The 6,000-nt window shown below is 41.7% G+C and overlaps 1 long non-coding RNA gene across 1 annotated transcript in view; it reads left to right on the top strand.

Annotated features, from left to right (window-relative positions):
- Positions 1 to 952: 952 nt before the first annotated feature.
- The window catches only part of LOC146445501 (uncharacterized), a 33,401-nt gene continuing 28,353 nt past the window's right edge, over positions 953 to 6,000 (top strand). The window contains exons 1-2 of the long non-coding RNA XR_014855199.1: positions 953 to 1,351; positions 2,043 to 2,249. This is a non-coding gene — a long non-coding RNA (uncharacterized LOC146445501). The remainder of the gene's footprint in view (positions 1,352 to 2,042; positions 2,250 to 6,000) is intronic.

The raw sequence follows: 6,000 nt of genomic DNA, 5'->3' as shown, positions 1-6,000 counted from the left end.
TGGTGAACCTGGTATTTCATGAAATCATAATCTAGTGTTGCAATGCAGTCTGTGCTTGTTCTGGAGCAGCATTTGAATGGAGTTGGACTGGTGCAAACTCACCCTACCAAGCTCTGTGTGACTGCAATTCTACTGCTTTGGCATCCTAGAGATATGGTTTGGAATCTCTTGATATACATGGCCTAAACTAGAGCTAGCAAGGAAGGAAGGTCCTGAACTGATGATCTGTCTGGTTACGGAAAGTATAATTCCTGGGGTGAGTTTCTTAGTTTGTATAAATTAGCATGCTGTGGTTAATAACTTGAGTAAAGGCAGCATGTGCTTTTCTAACTCCTACTCAAGGTAAGTAATGATGCCACCATAAATGTTCTGGCTGACATTTAATTTCCATTACCATGCCATTTTGCTGCCCTGTTATGACCCACTCAAGATGGAAAAAAACATTGATATCTTTGCCAGTCATTTTAGATTTCTTGATGGCTTTGTAACTGTTAAGCAGAAGCTTTTTACATTGCAAAGGTAAAATGAGCTATTGCATAAGATCAGAGTATCTTTCTGTTTATAGGAGAAAGTATGTTTCTGTTTATAGGAGAAAGAGAAAGCATTGCTAAGAAGCAGGTGAGGCAGCCTCTAAGATCTCTGAATAGTACTTGAGAGGTTTTTTTTTTTAATATATAAAATACCCATTAATAAGCAGATCTATAAACACATTTAGATGCTTAAATCTTACTGATAACATAAAAAGCTGGAAGTCTACACATCTTTGAGAAACACATTTAACTACCTGCTTACTACTTCCACAACATCAGGCAAACCAAGCAGTCTATAGCAATATTTTGATTTCTTCAGTCATTTTTGTTGACATGCACATGACAGGAAAAACCAATTAATTATCTCTTAATAATTGTCAAGATGTTGATTTTGATTAATTTCCATTCTGGTTTTTCAAGTTTCCTAATTTTTCCAAATAGATATGGTTATTTAGATTGCTTAGATAATTTATCTCTCCAAAGACACTATTGTACTGCTCAACCACTGTTTTATGGAGGTATATTTTCCTGAAAATTGGGCAACTTGCACTCAGTCTACTTCTTGTCACTGTATGTGTGTGACTTATCTTGGCTAAAGCTTAGGATCCTTTCAGGAAAGCTTTGAGGAGCTGTGACCCACTTTGGGGAGATATGGAGCTCATTAGGCTGTTGCTATTAAAGTTCATATTTTGACTCCTGATTATTTGTGGAACTCCAACAGGTGGTGTGAATGAGCAACTTTTCTTCTTTCTTGGAAACATAAAGTGAAAGAGCCAATGAACATGGAAAAAACCTGCAGACTGGTGAATGTCTGGGAGAAGGTGAGTAAAAATTGATTTCTTGACATCTTGTTTGGTTTGACAACGTGGGAACTTAGAATTAAGTCAATAGATATGTGGTTCCAAACAAAGAGAGCAAGACCACAGTTATAACCCAATCTCCAAACAGAGAATCATAAAATGACCTGAGTTGGAAAGCACTTAATGACCAACTCATTCCAACTCCCATGCCATGGGTAGGGAAAATTTTCACTAGGCCAGGTGGCTCAGAGCCTCATCTAACTGTCCTTGAACACTTCCAGGGATGGAGCATTCATGACTTCTCAGAGCAACCTGTGCCAGTGCCTTGCAGTAAAGAATTTCATTCTAATATCTAATTTATGCCTACTTTCTCTTAGTTTGACTCCATTCCCCCTTGTCCTGTCACTACAGGCCCTTGTAGAAAGTCCCTGTCTATCTTTCTTGTAGCCTCACTTCAGGTACTGTAGGGCCCCAATTAAGTCACCCTTCAGCCCCCTGTTTTCCTGGCTGAATAATCCCAATTCCATGCCCACATTTTGGGTAGGTATTACTGGGCAATTGCTTTGGTTTTGTATTCTATGGATACCTTCCCTTGGCCTATCTGCGACAGAATGTTCAAGTTCAAGGGCTTAGATTAGGTTTGACTAAGTATGAATGAAATATGATGCTTTACTTGTAATTGGTAGATGACTCTCCCAACCTGTTTCCCCAGACATGTTACACCTGTAACCTGTGCCAACATTTCTACTCCTTCAATCACAAGGCAGCACATGCCTCACCCGATGGCTGTTACATCTCATCAGAGCAGATCAGCATCCAGACACAGGAAACATCACTCCAGAACTCTAGTGTGCTGCAGAGAAAAGAACCCAGCATCCCAGGCCATGGTGGGAACGCCTTGAGCACAAGTTGCTTGCATGTAGGTTGCATATTTTCCTAAAACACAGGGTTTTACATGAAAGGGGAGGGTGCAGATGGGCAGCCTGTTGAGGAAAGGGGATGAACTGCCTGCCCTGCCTTAGGGATCAGGGTGTGCCTGCCGTGGGTCAGCAATGGAAGGGGTAGCTGCAAGAGCCAGTGCTGCCCACATCTCACAGGGCCACGCTCCCACCCCAGCCTCCCATGAGAGCAGCTCTGCAGGGCTATTTATAACTCTCTCCAATCACTTTTTTTCTTTTCTTTCTCCTTTCTTTCTCTTCTCTCTCCCCGCCAAGAGAGAGCAAGCAGTGCCACCCTGTGAGGAGCTGTGTGAGCACCCCTCCACACACACCTGAGTGTGTGACATTATTTTGGCACCGTGCAGGTGCCTGATGATGCAATATTTCTTGCAGCACAGGCTGCCCCGATTGCTGGGGCTGTAGCACACTGAGCTGGCACCACCAGGAACTGCACACACAGCTCCAGCCTTGGTGTTTGCAGCCACCTGGGTCTTGCTGTTGCAAACACGGCACGATCAATCATTAATTAGTTATGCTATGAATTCATAGTTCGTGTGGCTTAGCAGTGAAGGTCAAATGCAAAAATTTGTTAAAGTGGCCCCAGTGAAAGGGCGCGATCAATTGTTGTCACATTTTAATTAGCATTCTTGTAGATGGTTCTTTCCCTTTTTTTCTCAGCCTCCCGCCCCAGCATTCATGTTAGACTAGAACATCTGCTTAACAGTGTTAGTTATGACCTTCAAAAAGAAGTGAGAGCATATATTTATGGTTTTTTTTCCTTTCTTTTTAAGATATACTATTACAAAAATTATTGTAATAAACATTTGAACTTTTCAGGAGGTCCTTTTAATAGCATGAACCTTACAGCTATTAGGGTAATAATAGGCAGCAGTTTTCTGAAAAAAAATAAAAGTCAACCAAAAAGTTACTTTTTGGATAATCATTTAAAAAAACCTAAGTTAAGAAAAACATTGATTTAGATTCTTTTCTTTTAACATGATAATTATGTTAAGAAGTAGACTCTGTAAGCATATACAGAACAAGAGTTGAAGGAAGTTATCAGCTACATTTCTGGGTTGTAGTTCCTAGTTTGAGACAATAAGATGCTTTACCCAGATCTTACCACCAAGATTTCAAATTTTTATCTGACCTCATGGCTATGTTTAAACAACAGAGTTTCAGAAACATTGAATGAACCTTTGCATTCCGTATATATATATAATGTTAGCTCACTAGTAAAGATACCTGTCCCACTTGACAGATTCATTATTCTATCTATTCTTCCAAGGCCTCTTTTGTTTATCTAAGGAGACCATCATGATTCTTGGAATGGTCATTTCTTCAAATAAACGAAATATCAGGGGAGCACCTACAAGCAGAAATGTAGCTGTGCATTGCACCTATTTCTTTTGCTGTGTTACTTGAGTGATATTTAGAGTGGGCTACATCTTTCCAATTAGCATAGAGTAGGAAGGATTTTCTCAAACAAGACATTGCTTGTGTGGTGACAAAAAGCTGGCCAACTATCTAAGTAAGGCACTGTTATAATTAAAGTGGAAAAGTAAATCAATTTTATGAAACATCGAAGGTTTGAAGCCTATTTCATTTTGCAATAAAATGAATGTGAGACTAGGTTTTCACAGAGGAAGAAAGACTTCAAAGAGTCTGGTACTGAGTATTTAAAGCATGGAGTGAGGATGGCTGAACTAGATTCTATGCTTTGTCTCATTTGGAGCAGAGAGGTTTTATTAATTTTTGCCCATTTTGATTCAAGCAATTGTTATTTTGGATCTGAGAGATCCTTTCCACAACCCATCTTTTCCTAGCTGTCTATCCAAGACTTCTGTGTGTGAGAATTCACCCTAGCAAATATTTAATTGACATTTATTCATTTTCACAAAACATTTAGCTTCAGCCAAATTGCATTTTTCCTACCAGGAAAGAAAAAAAAGGGTTGTAATTATTCTGTACATAGTCATAGGGAAGAGTATGCAAGATCACAATGGTAAATCAGAGAGTCTGAGTTACAATTCTTCTTATTTTCTTGCATAGAATAATAGAAAACCTCATTTCTTTTAGGAAGACGTGGCACTTGTCCAGACACCAGAAGTGGTCTATGTCTCTGCATATAGCGGTCACAAAAAATGATCAATATTGAATGTTCAATGGAAGCAGATTGCATGCACAGCATAATTAGGTTGCTTAGGTGACCAGCCCTTGGAAAAACCAGTTTCCAATATGCAGCGAATTGATTTGCTCATTCTCACCTTCTCCACATTATACATGTCACTTATATATTGCACCAACATTCTTGCGCATTTTCTTCTGCCAGGGTAAGTTTTGTCCATGAAATATCCCAAGGTGAGATTCCATTGAGGAAAAAATTTAGGGCAGTGCAGAGCCCTTTAAAAAATAACTGACACTGGAATTTTGACATTCTAGTTGGTTGGCACAATTGACAATTTGTTCAAGAGATTTGTGATTCTTGGTTCATTTGGTGATTTTAAATTTTTGTTTCCATCTCCTAACCCCTCACTCCTTTCTGGGCAGGACACTCTTTATCTCCACTCTAAATGTGGATCTCACTATAGTTATTCCAGCTGTACATGGGATATTACCAGGATGTCTTTTGTCAGAACTGAAAAGAGGGGTCATTAATGAGCGAATTAGGTTAACTAAACCGTAAGGGAACATTTGCAAGCTGGGATTGCTCAGCTGGCTCAGTGGTGGAAAACAAACCTGCTAGAGCAGCAGGTTTTCTGCCAGATGACTGTGCTGACCTGCATCCCTGGAGAAAACCCACACACGAGGCAAGGCACAGGAGCAGTGAGGAGCAGGAGGAGGAGGGAGGCAGTGTGGGACTGCCTGACCTTCAGAGGATGCTGCTGGGCACACGGGAGATGTGTCTCAAGGCAGCAAGCAGGAGAGAAAGGCGAGCTGGGACTGCAGCTCTGAACCTCGTGTCAAGGCATCACAGGCAGCCTGCGAGCTCACCCTGCCCTGCAGCATCCAAGGTACCTCAGGGGGTTTAGCTCTCTCCTGGTTGTTGCTTGCAGCATCTCCTCTCCTGTCTTCTCTGTGTCAGACCTTAAATTCTCAATGTTCATTTCTTTTTCTGTCTCCTTTTCTGGAAGAAACTGAGAGTGGTTTCTCTTTTCTGTGCAGAAGTCAGGAGCAAAGTGAAAAGATTTACACTTTCCTGCCATTTAAACTTTAGCTGTTCTGAATAACATATGCATACTTGCTTGTTTCTGCAAAAATTACCTCAGGTGGCCAACTATCAATAATGCTTTCTCCATGAAAAGTGGTGTCACCCAGGGCTCCACACTGGGACCAGTGTTATTTAAAATCTTCATTAATGACCTAGATGGAGGGATCAAGAGCAACCTCATTAATTTGTTGTTGACACACCTGAAGGACAGGATGCCATGCAGAGGGACCTGGACAAGCTCAGCAAGTGGCCCTTGGGAATCTCATGAGGTTTAACAGACCAAGCCCAAGGGGCTGCACCTGGGTTGGGGCAACCCCCAGGACTAACCCAGGCTGGGGATGAACAGATCCAGAGCAGCCCTGGCAGAAGGACTTGGGGCTGCTGGTGGGTGAGAGCCTGGACATGAGCTGTCAGTGTGCTCTTGCAGCCCAGAAAGCCAAACCTGTCCAAAGCCCTGTGGGCAGCAGGGCAGGGAGGAGATTCTGCCCCTCTGCCCTGCTCTGCTGAGACCCCACCTGCAG

This window comes from Lichenostomus cassidix, chromosome 1 (genome assembly GCF_008360975.1).
Source record: "Lichenostomus cassidix isolate B80296 chromosome 1, HeHo_3.0, whole genome shotgun sequence".
NCBI classification, from domain to species: domain Eukaryota; kingdom Metazoa; phylum Chordata; class Aves; order Passeriformes; family Meliphagidae; genus Lichenostomus; species Lichenostomus cassidix.
This window is presented reverse-complemented; position numbering and strand designations above follow the sequence as displayed.